This window comes from Plectropomus leopardus, chromosome 15 (genome assembly GCF_008729295.1).
Source record: "Plectropomus leopardus isolate mb chromosome 15, YSFRI_Pleo_2.0, whole genome shotgun sequence".
Taxonomy (NCBI): Eukaryota; Metazoa; Chordata; class Actinopteri; order Perciformes; family Serranidae; genus Plectropomus; species Plectropomus leopardus.
Window position 1 is genome coordinate 28,895,555 of NC_056477.1, and position 18,537 is coordinate 28,914,091.

At 39.2% G+C, this 18,537-nt stretch overlaps 1 protein-coding gene across 1 annotated transcript in view; it reads left to right on the forward strand.

Annotated features, from left to right (window-relative positions):
- Positions 1-18,537, forward strand: part of slc24a3 (solute carrier family 24 member 3) — a 106,335-nt gene that overhangs the window by 18,545 nt on the left and 69,253 nt on the right.

Below are 18,537 nucleotides of genomic sequence, written 5' to 3' on the forward strand. Positions count from 1 at the left end.
TGAGGAGGCTCACAGCCTGGGGAAAGAAACTGCTCTGTAGTCTGGTGGCTCTGCAGCAGATACTTCTGTATAGAGCTGCTCCTAATGATTATTTTTTTATCGATTAATCTATCTTTTTTTTTTTAATTGATCTAACTATTATTTTTTTTATTACTTGATTTTTTTATTACTCGATTAATATTTACCAAAAATAACATTTTAAAACTTGTCATACACTACAGGGCATTATTCCCCAACAAAAAATAGCCCAGTCTTAACTGATAATCTTTTTTTTACAGTCTGATATAAAATCTCTCCAAAATAGAATTAATGAAATTAATTAATGCAAGAGCTTGTTCCACTCAAGTAAAAGGAAGGTAGTGCAATCTACATTTAGCAATCATTAAGCAAAATAAATAAAACAATGTAAAGTACAAGTCACTTTCAGGAGGAGTAACAAAACAGTTACTCTTTGTTAAAGTAACAAACCTCAAATCTAGCAGTCAAACATATTACAGTAAAATTAGTGCAATTTGAATAACACTAAAACTTTTCTCGAACAGAAATAATTATAACTAGTACATTCTTCCTGCATCAAAATAGTTCAGCCTTAACTGGGCCTTGAGGCATATCGCTGCCTGGCGATATGAGTGCTGTATTTTTTATATTTAGAAGCACATATTCCACTCATTTATGAAGTTATACAAGCTCCTGCACAACTGACAACCCCGTCCTGTAAATGTTTCAAAATAAAATGCATTGTATCAGCAACTGATGGCATTCTGTCCAGATGCACAGTCAGAGGGCTTTTGTTTTGAAAGGGAAGCAAGGCAGTTGAGGTAAAACAAACATCTTCGTATTTCCTCATCTCTGTGACAGAGAGAGTCTTAAACTGCAGTATAAAGTGGTATAGAGTCAGCAAACGTGAGCGTCACACGTAAAAAAAAAACGGCAGGGCACCTTTTCTGTAGATGTGCTGCAGCTGACACGCAGCTCAGACATGCCTGACAAGCACTGCTCGGGCAAGCAGTGCGCACGCACACATGATCGCCGAAACAAAAAACGACATGCTCAGTGCTGACGCACTCTGTTTGAATCGATGCAACGTTGCCCCAGCCCTACTTCTGTATCTTATTCCAGATGGCAGCAGGGTGAACAGACTGGCTGGGGTGGCTGCTGTCTTTCAGTATCCTTTGGGCTCTGTGCAGACACCTCACTTCACTGATGCTCTGTAAATGGGAACCAGTGATGTTCTGGGCAGTTTTAATCACCCGCTGTAGAGCCTTCCTGTCCTGGGCCGTGCACGAACCAGGCCAGTTTGTGATGTTTCCAGTGAGTATGCTCTCTATTGCTCCTCTGCAGAAGTTAAACAGGATCTTGCTCTGGAATTTAGCCTTCCTAAGTTTCTATAGGAACTAGAGCCTTTTCTGTGTTTTTTTTTACCTGGATGGTGATGACAAAGATAGGTTCTCAGTGATAGTAGTTCCTAGGAACCTCTAGCTGTTCACCTGCTCCACCTCAGCTCCACTGATGTATACAGGGGTGGATGTCTTTGCCTTTGTCTCTTTAAAATCAAACACTTGAACAGAAATGTTCATCTACTACACTCAATCAGCATTCTCAATCAGCATTGGTGGCATGCGCAAGTTTATCATTAGACCTAGTCAGAGAGAACACATTCGTAAGAATAAGATCCAAAATGTCAAAAGGTTTCTTTAATTTCATCAAATGTATATAATTTCTTATCGTGGCTTTAACTTTTACTATCATTGTTTTTCTTGGTCCCCCTTATGTCAAATTTCTTATGTTTTTTTTTAATATGGAAAAAGGACCCTAATTTCAAAGTCAAGTTTATTGTCACGTGCACAATTACAGTAAAGGCTTTTCCTTTAGTGCCAATACAAATATGTATCTAAAAATAAGAATGAAATTAAATACAAAATCTCAGTTAAAATCTAATTAGAATCTAACACGTAAAGACATAAAATAGTGCAGCAGGAGAACAAAAAGTCCTCATTAAGCATTTGATCGTGGAGCCTGACAAAGACGTGCCATACCTCTCAGCAGCCCTCTACATTCTGCCTTTCTATACATAGGAGTTCTTCTTCTACATTAGAAATGGAACAGACCTGCTATTTACCCAAAGGCCATGCATCTGACAGCATTATTTTCACAGCTGAGAAGTTTGCAGTGAAATGTAGTCTTGTGGCTATAAATTAAATCAAGGTCATATATCCTCATGCTGTAATGTAGAACAGGTTCAAGCAAATACTTGAACAGCTTTACCCACCTAACCCAGACAGTAAGCCAAAAAGATAATAGTTTTGTTATTAATGGAATTTTCTGAATGGGAAACTTGCAGTGCATTTATAAAATGCCAGGATGGAATATAATCACCTTAATGCCATAAACTGGGGTTGCAGTTTTCTAAAGCATCAGTTGCTCAGAGAGCCAGGATAGCTGTCCTTTACATGCCATATACAATTTGTTTTTGGTAGTTGAGAAAATAATCTCATGACAAGGTCAACGTAGTAGGTCTTCTGGAGCATTCATTTATATCACATGATCCTCTTTAACAGGGTTTATCCAGGGTTCAGATTTAATTCATTCCAAGGACTTTATTGGTTTTAGCATAATATTTTGCATTTCAATAAGTGGTTATTACTGTGGTAAGAGGGTTCTAGGTTCCAACTCAGTGGTCAACTTGGGCCTTTCTGTGTGGAGTTTCCATTCTCTCCAGGTCCTCTGGCTTCCTTCCACAGTCCAAAGACATGCAGGGTAGGTTAACTGATGACTAGTATAACTTGCCCATAAGTTTGAAAGAAAGCATTAATGGTTGTCCATCTCTATGAGTCAACCCTGTGATAACCAGATGACCTGTCGATGGTGTACCTTACCTCTCGCCCAGTGACAGATGGGAGCATCTTTATATAAAAAGAACATTGCCTGGAGTTAAATACATGTACACACATATCAGCATTATCTGAAAGATGGCATTAAGACCTTTTCTTTGCATGATAGCTATTGTTCATAAGCATGTCACACAAAGTACATCTGAGGCTGGTGTCAGTGTCACAAGTTTGTGTTTGGTCATTAGTGATGTTTTTTTAAAATAATCATTATATTGGGGCTCACAAACTATCCACACAGAGTCAAACTGCCTGTTTTCACTCAGTCCAAGACAAGAAGCAAGTGGCACTGAAGTGCAAAGTACTTTGTATATCTCTGCCCGCCTGCACTCACGATCTGTGAGGAGGACGTGTCAGCTATTTCACAGACAGAAGACAAGGAAAGCAGAAGGCCGAGACGATGTGTCGACCTCCAGCTTAAAAGTCTGGACTGACCAGCTGGCCCTAACTTCGTTCAGCTCATTGGAGCTGTGTGAAGTCTAGTCCTGCTTTTAAGACTCCACTCTCAACCCTGGTTTTCAAGAAACCCTTCATCACATTCATTCGAGAGATTGATGTAGACCCACCTGATGGACATCACAGGACTCCTGCCAGACCCCAAAGATCCTGTTTGTGGACTTCAACTCTTTGCTCAACTCCATCACCCTAGACATCACCACCAAACTCGCCCAGCTCACTGTTCCAGCTTCCACCTGTCAGTAGTTCAGAAGCTTTTTGACAGGCAGGAGGCTGCAGATGAGGCTGGGTACAGTCACATCCTGAGCCAGCAGTGCTGGCAAACCCCAGGGATGTGTGCACCTCCCACTACTCTTCTCTTTCTATCCCGGTTTCAACTGAGAAGACCCATCTGTTAAATCCTGACATTAGCAGTTGCCCCAATGATTATCGGCTTCATCTGAGATGGTAGTGAGTCTGCATAGAGATGGGAGGTTGAACACCTGGCGCTTCTGGTGTGGTCAGAACAACCTTAATCTGAATGCTCCAAAAACTATGGAGAGGACAGTGGACTTTGGGATGAGTCAATTAAAACAGTCCCTCATCATCATACTGAACAACACTGTGCCTGTAGTGGAATTCCACATTTTTGTGGGATCCACTTTCTCCCAGGACCTCAAGTGAACTTTCAACATAGACACAATAAAAAAAAAGGCCAACAAGTGTAGTTTAATCTCTGAATTCATTGAGTGGCTTTTGTTGATGACACAGTGGGATGTGTGATTGAGCTCCTCAACAGTGATTAGCCTGCAGGGCCCTCTTGTTCCCCTGACCAAAGCAAACACAATCACAGTGCTATTCACCTGCTCTTAGCAGGGCCAGAGGAACCCACTACGCTTTTAATTAGTCTGGTCCGATTAATCATACTCCCAGATGACTCGGAATGAAATTTAACAATCTGAGTGTCAGTGTTTGTATGAGTCGGTGTCTGTGTGCATATGTGTGTTGTGAGACAGTTGGAGAGAAGCTTATTATGGTGGAGATTAGAAAAGGCCTTCCTATTGAAAAGACAAATATGCTGAGGATATTCATCTCCTCACTGGAAAGATAATGAGTGAAACTGTCTCCTTATCTGCAACCTGCTCTTCATTCAAGAACTCACTGTTTAATAGGCAGTCTGGCTGCCAGACGCTATTCTATTCAAATCTGGTTTGATTATAAGTTTGTTTCCAAGTGGCATAGATATTCTGTTATATGTTCTAAAGACAGGAGGACTTTGGGAGAAAGACCGACAGGGGTCTTAAGAAGTTCATCAAAATGACTGGGCTGTCCAAATTGTCTTAAAAAAGCACCATTTTGTGATAAAAGCAGCTCATTTCCGTCAAATTGCTGTGATAAAAGGATTTACTCATAGCAAAGCAGATCCACACACATCTTTTGTGCTCATGCAAGTTTAATGAACTTTGACATGTAAATTGTCACTGTGTTAACCAGTGGTCCTGAAAGTGCCCACCCTTTACAAAATGAGGAGTTGGAATGTTCAGTGGAAGATGCTCCCATGTTATCCATTTTCATTATCGACTGTTACATAACTGCTTTGCTTTAGAATAAACTGTTCCACAAAGGCAAGAATGATCTGGTTGCCTAGCTCCAGTTTGGAGAGCGTGTTCTGGTTAGTTTATCAATCACGCTCAGTCAGTCAGCCGGTCACAAACTTCTTTTTACACTCATATGTGCACAAAACATGTTTCTATGGGACTGCCTTTTAGTCATGTTTAACTGTGTCCAACGAAGATGCTTTCTTTTCATTTCAAAATGTTTATGGATACACACAGCAAATGCATCACACACTTCCCTCAGGCCATTTTGAGCAATTTAGTCAAAAACATGGTTAAGTGCCAAAATTTACCTACCAAACAAAGTGTTAGCCTTGTTCTGACCTGTGCTATAACCAGTTGCTGGGATTGGGGTGTAAAGGTCGGAGATGGATAGGGTTAGGGCAAATAGGGCACAGTTAGGGTTTTTAGTAGTAGGGCGGAGCCAAGCCAACATTTGTATGTTTTTCCATGTGGGTAGTAAATAGGCTGAAAAATGGGCGCTATATGGGATTGCCAGTTCCCAACCAGGCCCCATTCCAGTTGACCTATCACTAAGTCCCGCCTCCTTGGCTTAATTGGACAAACAATCCATGCGCTGCCTAAACTAACAATGGTGGTTGTCAGTGTCAAAGACATATCCAAAGATGCTATGATGAACATTTGGGGACAGAAGCTCCTTATTTCCATCAGAAGGGTCTTCACCATGCCTTGGTGTTAGCATTAGCCAGCCTTTGCTTTCTTTGTGACATTACAGCTAAGTTAACTTTAATTGTTTTCAGTTTGGTGGGCGTTAACTACAACCTTTTGCTACAGTTAACACTAATGTGTGATTGTCAAACAACAAAAATACTAAATTGAACAGATGACATGATGAGCAGGTTAAGAACCTGCTATAAGGTTATGTTATACATGATATATGAGGTTATCTTGTCACTTTGCAGCAAATATTGCTAACACTATGTTGCCTTACTGTAGAACAAATGTAGACATCCTTGTTTATCTTTTTTACATTAAGCTGACTGCATGATCTGCCACACAGCTTAATCCAAAGGAGACATTTTGCTCTGTTTATGCGAGATTTAGGGAACGGGTTAAACTGTGTCAGTTACATTGTTTTGTTTTATTTAAAGTGGATGTGTGCAATGATGTGTTATGTCAGTGGATGTGATGAGTAGTGTGAATGTATAACTCTGTATAGTCATTAAGTAAATTGTATAGACCCCAGGAAGAACAACTTCTGCTATGCTAAAGCTAATGGGGATCTTAATAAACAAACAAACAAACAAAAACCTGGTACCCGTGTTGCATTTACCCCATGCACATCGTTTTACCATTTTCTGCATTATATCTGCAGGAATTTGAATAAAACCACAGGAAAATCTACATTTCTGATGATCTTTTATGGAGGTGAGCAGGATGTCCAAGTCTAATGTGTATTTGCACGGAATGTGATTGGCTTGTGGTTTTTTAGGGCGGGGCTTGACAGTAGGTCAAGTGCTCACATGGGTTGGTCAACCCAAGTTGGACACAGATGGGATACCCATTTTGGGCTCAGTTGGTACCTGGGTAGCACAAACATAACCCATGCGGGGCCCACTTGGGTACACCCATTCATGTGGGCAATTGGCTTGTGGCCATTTTAGAACTTGTGGATAATACCATATAGAGCCCATTTTCCAGTTCATTTACTACCCACAAACAAATGTTGGCTGGAGATTGGGTGACACATTGTCGTTCAGTGGGTACATTCTAGCATCTACCAAATACCCCTGATTACATAACTATCTTGTCTCAAGTCATTTCTGCATTGGATAGACAATTTATACTGAAATATGCTTGTGTGTGTGTGTGTGTGTTTTGTCCAATCTGTCTACACATAAAGCATTTCCGCAGTGATAATCTCCCTCTTTGACACACGCACTCTTTCTTTTTGCTGCTCTGGAGCTCATACATTATTTGCTCTGTGTTGCAGTGTGGATGGAGGAGATTGATGCAGCAAGTCTTTGTAGAGACGCAGTGAAAATCTTTTCAGGTTTTGAACCTGGATGCCTCTTGCATAATGTGTGGTTTGATTGACACAGGGAACATGACACTTATGTAATGCATTCACACACTGTGACACATCTGACATGGTGTGATATCATGTTGGTTATTGTATGTGACATGTATACTGGATGAGTTGCTCATCTGAAGAGACGCGGATCTGCTGTGGGCCAGAAAGAAAGAGCAGATTTAGTTGATTTGTCTGCAGGAAAGGTCAGAAAAGTCAAATTAAAATCAAACAGATTGAGAGTGAAAATTATTCTGTAGCCCTCATTCTTCTTTAGGCCCTTAGTGTTTCCTAAATATGAAACAGGACTTTCCTTGAAATGTCATCACTCTTGGAGTGATAATGTTGCCTCTTTTCTATCCTTTATGCTTCTTTGGTGATTTTGTCCTTGGCTCTGCTCAACATAATGAGCCTGTTTCATGTCATCATTCATGCCTTCTACCAACTATTACAAGAATAAAAAATATTTTGTGCCCGAGATACATATGGTATTCGCTCTTAGTTTGTACTGAAAAACTTTAAAAGATATTTCCAACTCCATTATCTTCAGGTTAGCAAGTTGCTAGAATTAACATCCTTTGAGACGATGACTGAATGTGTTTAACCTCTTCCACTCTACAAAGAAGGCTGACATGGTTGACATTACTATCTTTCAGAGGCTTTAGTTTTAAAGCACGAGTGACAATAGCAGTAGATATGGTGTCATATTAAAGTAGAAGATCAAGGAAGCACTTGGTGCTATGTGGGGCTTGACCAATATTGGTTTTTCAGGGCAGGTAACAATACCAATTATTAGTACTTAATGAGACTGATAACCAATTTTTGGAACAGATATTCCTGTACAATGAAAATGAAAATATTTCTGACAAAATTTACAATTTGGAATATAATAAACTCCAACACAAACTTTTGTATAAATACCTTTAGCAAATGTTAAAACAAAACTGAAACTGTCAACATTATATACAGCAAGTTCACAGCAATGTTTTTTTATAGAGTTCAGTGAAATTTTAAATAAAAAATTAATGATTAAAATAGCTCCCTGCAGTAAAGGTTCCTCACATGCAGAGGCTTCTTTGGCATGCATTGCAGACTGCTTTCCCTGGTGTTGATTGATTGTAATATGTACACATTTTCATTAATTAATTTTATCAGCGACCATTAAAACAAGAGGCCGATACTGATAATCTGCAAAATGCCAAATATATGCACTGCTTAATCAGCCAGGACGATTATCTGTTGCCCCCTAGTTCTATGTCATGTCATGCTTGTTGAGAAAGGGACTAGATTAAATTTTGGCCAGGGAAAAACTGGCATGGCCATTTTTACAGGGGTCCTTTGACCTCTCACCTCAAGGTATCTAAATGAAAATTCATGCTATTGGTACCCACGAGGCTCCTTAATACAGTCTATGCTAGTCCAGGCAGTTTTGAGCAAAAACCATGTTTTTTTTCTCAGATGTGCTATTTTCAACTATTGTATTGGAATATTTCTGCATACTGTGGTCTTTGATTTGCATAAATTGGATATGAGTGGAAAGCTGAGACTCTTGTGGATTTAGTGAGCCTAACTATAACCATGTGTGGTGATGTAAGTCCCCATAGCAGCCGTTATATTGTAATAAAACCATCTTTTACTTTGCTGTATACAATAACCTATTGTGGCCTTTAGAAAATAAAAAATAACAGCTTTATAAAACTTTACAGCCACAAACTAGAGACCTCAAACATTCAGAGGATGGATGGCAGATCTAGATATATTAATAGTAAGGGGGTTTCGCAGCAGTTCCCAGATGAGAAGTGCTCTTCATTCAATCACCAAAAAATACTGTTCTTGCAGAAATCTCCAATGTCATTAAAAAATAGAAATAAAAAAAATAAATAACAGCATAGATTTTTCTGTCAATGGCTTGGTGGCTTAATATGGTATTTTTGGTGGGATTTTTGACCATTTTTATCAGGGGGTAAAAAAAATGTGTATATTTAGCACCAAATCTGTGTAACAGTATCAACCCAAAACTTGCTGCAACAACTTAGAAGGCATAATTGAGCATTGGATTGGCCATCATATACTTCCATTATAATGTTCTAAGCCCTTATACACTATAAACTGTCAAAGTTTGAAAAGGCGCCTAACCAAAACACAATATTTATTACAGATTTTTGACTAGAAAAACTTGTCATGCAGTGCCCTAGACATATCTCAAATGAATCTCCAAAAAACAAATTGATGGGGAGAGAGGACTTAGAGAAGTTTAAGTCTGAATTACAGTTTCCAGATGAGCAGAATCTATTCAGCCATTAAATGTCTTAACAAGCTACACTAGGTGAATAGGTGCTATACATAAAAAAACAAAAAAACATAAGAAATGCATCTATCAAAGCAATGCACTACCAAAGTGTGAAATACCAACACCTGGTCAGTGACCCTCAGTATCAGATACCAACCAACAGAGGCACCCTTTAGCGGCAGTATAAGACCAAATGTGTCGGCACATTTTTTTACGCTCAGAGCAGCTGCTGAATGAGAGAACCGTCCACATTTGGCCGGCAGGAGGGGAGTCAAACAAACTCTGGACTTTCACTCAGAAGCCTGCTGCCCATTTTATGTGAATGAAACCAAAAGTCAACGTTATTTTTATAACAACATAGTGTGCCAATATCTGTAGCAAGCTCTGGCAGTGACGTTATGTATGTCACGTGATGTTATGTCACATTCGTATGAAGCATACTTACTTGTGTTTTTCTAAACCTTACCAGGTTGTTTTGTTCCCTAAACCTGAAAAAGTCAACCTCAGTTTATTTTGAAAAGAGACTGCATGCATTCAAGAAGAGGAAAATACATTTTCAGTGAAAATGTAAGTTTATTTTGAAAAGACAAGCGTGTATTTAGAGTAAATTGACATGCCATCCCTGAATTTCGTGAAATATGGCTTTTTTGAATTGCCTGAAATACCACCTCTCGCAAGTGTAAAAATGTTTTTGTGATAAATGTGGGTTTTTTTTAACTGACATGTTTCCATTAGGTGTATTATATATTTACAGTTTAAATTTTTGCGATTTGAGGATTAATGGAAACCCGCCTACTGAATTTAGATTTCAAGGGTGGCGGCCAAAGGCAAAAGCACAATAAAATTAACTGACCGCCAAGATAATCCTGCTTTGAAATGTTTATATTGGCAGATGCCTGAATAAGTTATAAGTGACAGACCTTCTGTATGTGTATGAATGTCCTTTTCAAGGACACTGCACTAATGACAGTCACCGGAAGTTGACCAGAGCAGTCAGCTGAGCATGGATAAATCTCTACATCTGGCCCCCCATGTGACCCTTCTTCCCTGGGCGGCAGAGAGGCTCCTCTGAACCTCCTCCCTGGGTCACCTCCTCAGACAGAAAGAGAGATGAGTGAAAGGAGAGGAACTGTCTGAGATGACAGCGCGCTCACACACTCACAGCAGGAGTGGCGTCTGACGGTGTCAGCTAATGAGACCATTAACAAGCTGTCACGTTCGTTAGGCAACAATTAAAGAAACCATCTGACGAGCTTTGCATACATTAATCGCTTAGGTAGCTGCATTTTTGTACCTATATACATGAGTTTATTAATATATGAATAAACATTTATAAACATTTATATAAATAATTCCCTTTGACCCCTTCTACATATACAGTATTTCTTTAAACAAAAGGGAGCGGTCTCATTCTAACCACTCATAGTCGTATTGATTTATTGATGGGCAATCACACGGCGAGGCTTAGCGATTTGTGTGTGTGTGTGAGAGAGAGAGAGAGTGAGGTGTGTGACATTGAGTTTGCAGCAGTGCCGACTGATTTTTACACAGCTCTTGCTCTGAGATATTGAGTGGATGTAGCTGAGCGCTCGCAGATAGTGTGTTTCTGAATTCCAGTTGGCAGCGTGACAGTCGGGATTTGCAACAGCGCATTGACTGCTCGACTATCTGGAAAAGTAAATTCTGTGTGGAAAGGTGCCGCCGCTGACGCCAGGAACTGTTGATGCCGTGCTCTTTTGTTGGCGAGAATTTTGAATCACTTTCATTCAGCTGTACATAGAGGAAGACTACAGCGATGAGTTTCCTAAAGGGCCTTGAAATGATGAATAACTGGACAATCTGAAATCAGAGTGGTGCAAAATGCCCAAACACCAAACCTCATGCTGTCATGATGATTGCCAGCACCTCATTCAGAGGACAAAATGTCTCACATCAGCACAAAACATTCTGTAGCTGATCTTGACGCTCCCATGAGGTGGTATTTCAGGCGCTAGTATAAAAGGCCATATTTCACAAAACTGCTATGGACACATTTTTTGGGGCTTTTCTAGGTCACATGATGCTATGCCTATGTGCTTGTCAGTAGGAGCTGGTTCCCTCATGATGCAGCAGGAGCTACAAGAGCTGTTATTGCACCTCAAAAGTTGAACAGATCATCCGGATGTTATAAATCAACAATTCCTCTGTGAAATTGTGGACTATCACCCCCGAGAAATCCCTCACACATGTAAGGGGCTCGCCTTTCCATTATCGCTCCATAACACGCCTGTATGGCCTTTGATTGGAAATAATGACGGCAAGTGTGGTGGCTGCAATAGAAATAAACCTGTTAATGTTTTCTCTTCCAAATAAGCATGACGAACCTGTTGTTTTTTTCCAAACCTCACTAATTGCCTGGCTTCTCGTGCTTTTCTTCCAAAATTTCACCAATTCACTTTTGCAATCTGCAAAATTATTTTAAAGCTAAGAACTAATTATAACTTCTTATAGAAAATCAAACTATAAACAGTTACAGTACTGCATTAACGGTAAAAAGTAATGTAGATATAACCCTTGGATAGTAACTATGATGTTCTGCTAAGGTATCACCCTTTTTCCCAGCTCTCACATTAGCTCAACATTCTACACGATCGTCAAACTATGATCTGTAACAGTGAAGTTTTCGCACACAGTTGCAAAGTGTGGCGCATCATCTTCTCACATGCACTCTAATAGACACAACACACAGCTTGTTCCACTGTCACATGCAGTCTTTGAGGTCTTGGATCAGTTTTAATTGTGATGATGATCAATGACTTATTGGTTAGATGATTATTGTAATAGGGTGGATGGATATTGATGTAGCTATTCTGCTGAGTGAAGGGCAAGTGAACTAAAATTGGCAGATTTTTAACAGGAAAAATAGTGAAATTGACGCAAAAAACAGTGCAATAGTCGAAGCATATTGTTGCTAAATCAAAACAGAATAAAACCCAGGATATATTGATGTTCTTCAGGAGTTTGATAACAAGTCTGACAGTTATGGACATAGTAACTTTGAATATACCATTCACATTCATGTTCCCCAGCCAGTAAACCCTTTCTATGGGTGGGAACAGTGAGCAGGTTCCTGTCTTAAGAGCTCAGGTTGTAGACTGGTTGGTGCAGGGACAGCAGTTTGGATAATTATGTCCAGTAGGCTTGGGTGGTATCTAATTTTTTGCACCTTTACACCTTCCTGAAATTCACTGGCATACAATATTAGCAGTGTGTGCAGCACCTAACCACCCTCCACCCCCACACTCTGTGCTATTCACTTTCAGCTTTTCAGACTAATAAATACACTCCAGTTCGGTGAAAATAATTCTTTAATCCACCAAGTTAGATGTGAAAACATGCCATTATTCCCCACGGTCTCTTTCTCTTTTGCTGGCGGCCGGCTTTTCCCTACCACTAGGTATCGCGGTGTCAGTTTGTTTTTATTTGTTTATTAAGATCTCCATCAGCTTCAGTTTTAAACAGTAGCTACATTTCCTGGGTATCTCCATTATTTTGATTTACAATATTTCATTTACAAAATTACATAAATACACAAAAGATAGCATTCATACTCACAATTTGACTAAACACATTACAACTCAAATACAACACATAACATTCAACACAACTCAAAGACCGTCTAATACGTACAGTAGCTCTACAGAATGATTTATCTCATTCTCAAAAAACTTCCATGCCGCCAGTTCTTTACTGCTTTAGATGCATGTTAGTGGCATTGTCTAAACATCCAGCATTAGAGCTTTGACACGAACATGTTAATTTTCTCACTTTTTGGATAGTGGTAATTGCCAAATATCATAGAACACAAAACCACCATGTACTGTCACATTGTATGACTGACACTATGGGTACAATTCCTCCCATACAACACAAATTATTTCTTTGATCAACATAGGTGCCAATGCTAATGTAAGTAGAAATCTAATCATGTATGTATATTTATGTATATCTGTATGCATACTGTACATATTGTATAATAATAGTCACGAAACAGTAACCTAGATATGTGTGCCCTTTGATGAGGAGCCAAGGATGTTGCTATCACGTGTAGCATGTTATAGCACCATATAGTAAGAGCCATGTGCTCATGGCCTGATTCTCCTCTCTCCAGGGACAAGGTTGTAGCTTGCACTCACTATTGCGCGTACACACACACACTCACGCACATGTACAGATACATACACACAGCAGCTTGATAGGCTAGTAATAGCCCTGCACACAAATACACAATATACAAGCACATACACCACACATGCTACATATAGAGACTCTGTCAAACAGATACAAAGGGTCTCAGATGTGTCTTCTTGGACGCACACATTTGTACTCATACACACACACACATGCTTGCCAAGGGACACTAATGAAGATAAAGGAGCTAATTAAACATGACAGTGGGGAGCAATGGTCGGCCATATTATGTGACGTTATGGGGTCGGCTTGGACGTATATTTGGCTAATATAGGACATGGTGTTAGTGAGAGGGAGAGAGCTGGAGTGGGGAGAAAGATGTATCAATATATATATATCAAGACATAGATGGGTAGTTTGCTCCAGCTCCCTTGGTGTTGAGTCCCATGAAGTTTTCTTGCTTTACACACATACACACATATTTCATACACTGCTGACCTAGATGTATTAGTGATGTGATTCCTGCAGGTACAGCACATTTTGGCTGACTCTATACTGTGTGGAATCTGGAGGGAAATTTAGAAATGTACACATCCATTCATTCATCTAGTGTTTATTTACTTTTTTTCTTCATATTTTTATGAGGCGTCGACAGATTATCAGCCTGGCATATTTGGCATTTTGCAGATTATCTGTATCGGCGTTTTATTTTAATGATTGATGATAAAATTAATAAATGAAAAAGTGTGCGTGTTACACTCAAGCAACAGCAGGGAAGGCAGTCTGCAATCCGTGCGAAGAAAGTGTCAACATCGGAGGAACTTTCACTTTTTAAAACCTCAGGAAGCTATTTTTATTCATTCATTCATTCATCAGCAAATTTTTATTGAGAATAGAACATCTGCTCATTAGATAAAAAAATAATAATAATGCACAAATGGAAATTTTGAATAAACTTGGCACTATAGGAAAGCTGGGTCACCAAAATGGTGTCTAAACCAACAAGATCTCTAGAGAAATTAGTGAGTCTTTTACATCTTATTACATGGTGGTGGCATGGTTAGGTTTAGGCACCAAAACTACTTGGATAGGTTTCTGTTAAAATAACTGTTTGTTATGCTTGTTATGCGGTGAGTACGTTTTAAAATGACATAACTACACAAAGGACAAATGTGCATAAAGTTAAAAGCAGTCAATGTTGACTTTTACTTTACAAGGGACACAGAGTGGTCTCATGAGTGAAAGTCCTGTGTTTATTTAACTTTTTTTTAAACTATTTGACTCGAGAGTGGCCTCGTCCTCATAAAACTGTTTACCTATAATACAAATCTGCAGCTTTTAATGTAATAATCCCACAAACTTAATACATTTCCTATATGTAATAGCAGTTGCCTACAACAAATGCAATATGTAATTTCCTGCAAATATAATAGCTATTACATTTGCACAGATTTGTTTTGGTTGTGGTAAGGTGAAAATCTTCAGCTTTCAAAATTATAATAACTTCTAAATTTAATTTTCAAATGAAAAATTATCTTTGTGGTCATTGTTGTTTATTTACTTATACAACTGCCAATGGGGATGTGAGATGTTCTGAGTCAATTCAGAACATCTCACAGGTTTCGGTAGAGCAGGTCAAAATGTGTTAAAGCAGCTCAACACAAGTTATAGATAACTCACAGAAACATTGTGTGCAAAAAAGGCTCTGCATTAACAAGTCCATCTTCAAACTTACATATTGCAGGTAGGTTGAAGATGGACTATGTTGTACAGTTGTAATAGGCAACTGCTATTACAATTGTTGGAAAATGTATTAAATTTGGGGGATTTTACATTTAAAGCTGCAGATTTTGTATTACGCTTGTGGGCTTAAATTGGCGGGTGCTACAATCCCTTCTCTATGGAGGACTGAAACCTACAAAATAAAAATAAGGAAATAAATAAATTAAACTAAAATGATAGATAAATCATTTATGCGCAAAGTGGAAAATACTACATGAATAAATAAGCAAATAAATATGAAAATGAAGAAATCGATACATAAAATGGAAAATTAAATGAGACAATGAATAAATTGATAAATAAAATGGAAAATTAAATGGAAAATTAAATAAATTTTGGGCATTTTCATTTATTCATTGATACATTCATTTATTTACTTTTGATTTTTTTCAGTTCCAGTCCTCCATACTTATCTGCTTGATAAAATTGATTGGCTGGGGACCACGAGTATCCAAAGCAAATTTTAGTTCGATCAGCACATTAGATTTGTAAATACCTTAACATGGACCCAATAATTTGTCAAGAGGAAATTTTGGGCTGACAAAAGCACTAGAGAAAAGGTCATGAAGTCTGCAAAAGTCATTAGTTATTATCCTCTGGTGATCACGAATGATGAGATGTCTTTATAAAGTGGTCAGTATTGTTAAGTTACCTCTCTCTGATTCAGTGCTCGGGGGAATCTAAACTGAAACCTGCATTAGTATTCTTGGTAGCTGTTCCCAGGTAGATATGAATATGAAAATCTGAATTTGACTTTGAAATGAATAAATATTAACATGCAAATGAAAAATATGCATTTTTAGCTATTCACTTCTCTCCTGATCAACATGGCTCACATTCCCGTGCGGAGCTGCTGCTGCATAGACTCGACGGCGGCTGCAGAGTTTGTTCACCTGAGTGAGTGACGCTGCTGCACAGCACATTTGATAGCATGTGCTTGTAGTTTGGTTAGTCATTGTTGTGTGCGTGTGTGCATGTGTGTGAGTTACTCAGTGTTATGTCACACACCTCCCACCCTCTGCATCTTATCTATGACGTCACATCACCATAGTAACCTGAGCAGTGATGATGCATTCTGCTTCAGTGGACCACCAGCCGTCTAAAACGCTCACCAAGGTCTGTCTGTTTAAACCTAAGTGTGTCTGCACGCAGCTCACACAGATAAGTGTGTGTGTGTGTGCTTTCTCTGTTGATTTTTGTGTGTGTGTGTGTGTGTGTGTGTGTGTTTGTGTGTGCTGTCTAATGGAGCACAGGCTCAAGTTATTAAGTAATGACAAGGGATAGAGAGGATTCCTGACGAGTATGTTGAGTGTGTTTCAAGCTTTAAAGTTGTTCAATGTCTTCTGCTAATGTCACACACACACTCACACACACAAGCACACAAGCAAGCACTGGCTCAGGGGAAGAGCATACAGTAAGAGGGCAAAAGGCATCACAGCTGTATAGAAGCGTTGGTGCTGATGAAGCTTGGCAGATTTTACCCTTCAGTTCTCTTTGTAGAACAATACACACTGTAAGCAAGTGTCAGTGCACAGCTGTGCATTGTGTTTGAACATAAAATGAACATTTCTTTGGATGCTATTCAAGGATCTCCTCATGCACCTTGTCTCGAGTCATGCAGATGGTTTTAGTTTATATGTCCATGTTTGTCTCGGACATTCTAGAGTCAATGGTAGTGAATGGAATTTTGTTTGTAATGATACGAAATTAAAGTACAATAGACAATTTAACAGCATCACCCCTCTCTCTAAATCATTCTGATTAGATAGTCCAACTGAACTGTTTACAATGACACTGACTAACATGCCCCATAGCATTTAACACTTTGCACTGACATCAGTTTTCTTTTGCTGCATTCAGACACTTTTTAAAAGCATTTAAACCCTGAAAAGGCTGTACAAATTGGTTTGATTTCTTTAGAAAATATGGAGGGAAAAGCAATAAGCAACTTGGAACGACATATCCCATATATGGCATGACTGAAGTAAAAGGTGTCAAGAATATTACCTGAAATTTAGCTTTTAAAAAATGGGATGTAACGATTCACTCAACTCACGATTCAATACGATTCATGATACTGGATTCACTATATAATTTTCTCCTGATTTTTTAAATTTATTTTTATATTTTTATTTCATTTATTATTTTATGACTTCAGGAAGTTCCAATGCTGCCACAGTTCTGGTTTGAAACTAGAGGGTGCAGCTTCTGTTTCAATATTGCCTGTCACTGAGCCTTCGCTTTGTCTTGTTTACATTGTCTCTGGTCTCGGACATAACGTAGGACATTGAACACATAGTGACGTGGCACGTTGAGCAAGCAAAGTCAAAAGTAGATTACGCCCTTTGCTCTGATTTTGCTGTTCATTTTTCATGTCATTTAATTGAATCTCACATCCTTTATTGATTTTTAACACACACACACACACACACACACACACACACACATATATATATGTGCAGAAAAGCAGAACAGAAAAGCAGTAAAAGCAGAACAAAGCAGAACTCTTGAATACGTCATAATAGATTATATTATCCACACATGACTGCCCAAAAAGTATAAAATAAGGGATTTATTGGCCCCTAACAGTAACTGCCATGTTTAAGGAATGATGGTTATGCAACAATGAAAGTACGTGGTAACGAGGTAACAGTTCCGCTGTTCAGCTTAAGTATAGTTGTTGATGTTCACAGTTATTAGCTAAACATATACTTATGAACACATATCCACCATAATACTTCCATAATACAGCAGCTACAGACATCACTCCAGAGCCTCCTGTTCTTGCTCATTACCTTCTTCTCTTCTGCCAGTGACAGAGCTGTTTGCAAACATTTTGTCTTTGATAAATATAGGCGAGTGCTATTTATAGAAGCCCCGGCGTGCTCTGTGCAGAAGTCGGGGCCTGTTGTGTGGTGAGAGAGGAGATGGGTCGGAGGTGGGGCGCTTGAGGATACTGTGACCCAGATGACTGAGCTGGAATGATCGGCCCTGCGGCGCTCGGCGTGCTGCCGTACTAATGCTCCCGCAGGAACGTGGTGACACAAGATGCATGTCTCATCTGCCTTTGTTCTGTGGGGAGAGGGACGGGTCGGAGTATTCAGGAATGTCAATTAACTGCGGAACTAAGAGCTTGTGCATCGCAGCCATTAAGTCTGTTTGTGCATGAGTGAGGAGGGGACACATAAAAAACTCATGTTCCTCTGTAGAAATCACAAAAATATTAGGCATCTCTTTGAAAGTGTAATTGTTTTGTTACGTAAAAGCAAGTTCCTTGAACACAACGTGATGCATTCGGTTGCTTTCACCAAGCCAGCTGCCCTG